The sequence below is a fragment of the Camelina sativa genome, chromosome 2 (assembly GCF_000633955.1).
Source record: "Camelina sativa cultivar DH55 chromosome 2, Cs, whole genome shotgun sequence".
Taxonomy (NCBI): Eukaryota; Viridiplantae; Streptophyta; class Magnoliopsida; order Brassicales; family Brassicaceae; genus Camelina; species Camelina sativa.
Window position 1 is genome coordinate 14,117,177 of NC_025686.1, and position 3,152 is coordinate 14,120,328.

Sequence of the window (3,152 nt, forward strand, 5' to 3'; positions counted from 1 at the left end):
AAAAAAAAAAAAAAAAAAAAAAAAAAAAAACAACGACTAATTCTAACAATGTGTGTGTGATATCAAATTATCAATATCATATAATATTGCAAAGCTTTTTTTGTTTATTCTAACATAATTACAAAATAAATATATTTTGAAATCTTACTTTCTCAATTCTCAAATTTTAGTTTGAAATCCTAATTTGCGTATATTCTTTAGGTTAAAAATATATATATATATATATATATTTGTATTGTTAAGATTTTAAATGATTTTTTGGATATGATATGATGTGAATTTATATCTATCTTTTGCTTCCCAATAAAAATCGGGATTTCCAACAAGCAAGCTACCTGGGACCGATGTCGACGTTGTCCAATTACAAACCACTGTCTCTGTCTGTTTGTGAGATTCGTTTCAAGAGAAAACAAAAAAAATAACATTCATCAATGCTTCAGTACATTATATAGTTCTTTAGAGTTTAGACGGTGGCCTGATCGACCACGAACAGTAAAATGATTGTGAGGTCACTATGTGTAAATTGATTGATCCCCCGTCCCCCTTATCCTTGCTTCCAATGAAATCTGCATGTGTGTCATGTGTGATCCTTTTTCGCAATTTTTATTTATTTATTTCTTATTGTTCTTCTAGACTAATAAGTATATTACATTCCTTTAATTAATCTTGGATTCTAGCCTTGACATGCTTCACCAATTTGCTACCGAACTAATATATTGTTGTAATGTAAATATGTAATACATGTTTCATGTGAAGGCAACATGTACACTAGGACTCTCATCTACCATGTTCCTTGCCCTTTTTAACTGTCTATTAGAGAGACTCACTTGAAAATGTGATGAGACCTTTCATATATGTCGAATTTTTCAGACATGGAGGCATGGAGCCAAAGTGAACTGTTTCCATTACTGTTCCAAAGTTTTTTTCTTAAATACTGTGGGGTTGGTGTGAACTTCTTCCACAAATGTTTAATCAACNGATATTTTTTTTTTTTTTTTTTTTTTTTTTTTTTTTTTTTTTTTTTTTTTTTTGCGTGGTTGTTTCAATTACAGTATTTAATAGGCAGTTTGCGTCTAAGTGTCCCCCATTTCTTATAGTTGAGTAGGACACATCAAAATTTACTGAGTTTTGGTACCACGGATCGCTGGATTTTTTATGAAGCTTCGAAATCCAAACTAAGATCAATTCTACAAAAGAAAAAAAAAATTGAATTATGTCAAATCGATAACATGTTGTATTATATATGGTGTTTTCGGATATATGTGCAATAAAACCTGTATTTTTTAGGAGCAAAGCTTTTATGGAACTTTTGTCAACAAAAAAAAAAAAAAAAAGCTTTTATGGAACTAAAATGTTTTGGAATTTTTTAGGAGCAAAGATGTTGATTTTCTTTTTGTTAGAAGAAATTGTAATACAGATGTCTTCGCGAAGTATGGTTGTATAGCGTCTGTGTTTTTTTACTCTGATTAATGTTTTTCACCGCCATTTTGGCTATCAGAACATTTAATTTGTATGATGACTTTTTCTAATTCGTCAATATATTCACTATTTCGACGAAAAAAACGATATTGGTTTGGACGAGGCACAATAAGTCAATAACAAGACCCCAAAAACATCAAACGTGGGAAAATATCCATAATGTTCCAAGAACTACGTCGGCAAACATGGTTGCAGATTAAAAGATCCATGCATGATTCCAAATTTTATGGTTGTTGCATTATTAACTTGGACTTCACTCTTTGATGTTTATCCTCCAAATATTTTTTTTTTTCTAAAGGGCTTTTAGCTTTTTGATCATCAAAGAGTATAACATATTAACATGGGTATTGGGTATAGTAACCGATGCTTCACCTTCCAAAAATAGACACTAATTAGAGATCAACTTCGCGAGGTACATCGTTTCCTCATTCAAATCGGAGTGCCATTCGGACCTTAAAGAAGAGCTAATTTCCAACAACGGGTGCTTAATTAAAATGGTCGAGAGCCAAGCCAAGCCATGTGTGAATGATTTTGACTGACATACAGTCTGACATTTTTTGGAAGCAACGAAAAAAAAATCACTTGATAAATACATTTTAAAATCAGAGGCGGCTAAAACATCCATATCTAAATTAAAACTATACGTCTATACTTGTTATTAGGGCTATGTATTTTTTAAAACTATTAGTTTTTCAAATGAAGTATACTAATTATTAGGACTATATCAATTAAAAAATATAGTCTTCTACTTTATAAATAGTGTGAAGTCTTAAACAAAGGAATAATTGGGTTGAGGATATATATAGTTTAACAATTGATAGATAGAACACATATTAAAAATGTCAATAAGCAAGTTTAGTTAATAACTTAATATATACATCGTACAGAAAAATCCAATTGTTAATCAACCAATTATTTTTCTATGCATAGGAGAAACGTGTACACCACCTGCAGTCTGCAGACACCCTATATCCCGATCATATAAGATATTAAGAGTGATGATTTTTTAAAGAGTTGAGCAGATTACACTATAATGAAGTTTATAAGATGTAGTCCCTATATCAAATATATGTTAATTGAAGACGGTGGAAACCGTGTTTAGATGATATCATTATCCTAAATAAATTACGAATGACTAATGATGGTATATTCCATGAAAATTGGTCAAATGCCATAAAATAAGATACAATTCATAAACAAATAAAGTTTTCAAAACTATAAAAGGTTATTACTTTACTTTTCAATGTGTATTTTTCGACTAAATATTTAAAATTAATTTGGATATGATTTTTAAAAATATATTGGAACAGTTTCTACATATTGCAGTTGGAATACTTTGTAACTAGAGAAAATTAGACTTCTAATAATTCACTTAATTAGAAGTACTTAAATATCGTTATTATATTGAACCCATTTGTAAGTAGACAAAATTGTCCAAATGGGTGCGTAAAATTTGAGGAATGCATGGGTACATTATGCATATTAAGTATCATAACTCTCAGTTAAATAATAAGAAGAAACAAATTATTCAATCACATTTATTTTGAAAAATAAGATATTTTGGTTGATAAAAGTTAGAAAAATTATTAAAAGTCTTTTATTCAATTTATTCTACTCACTAAGATGAATTAAAAAAAAAAAAACAAAGCTTTTCATTTGATAAAAAATGATTA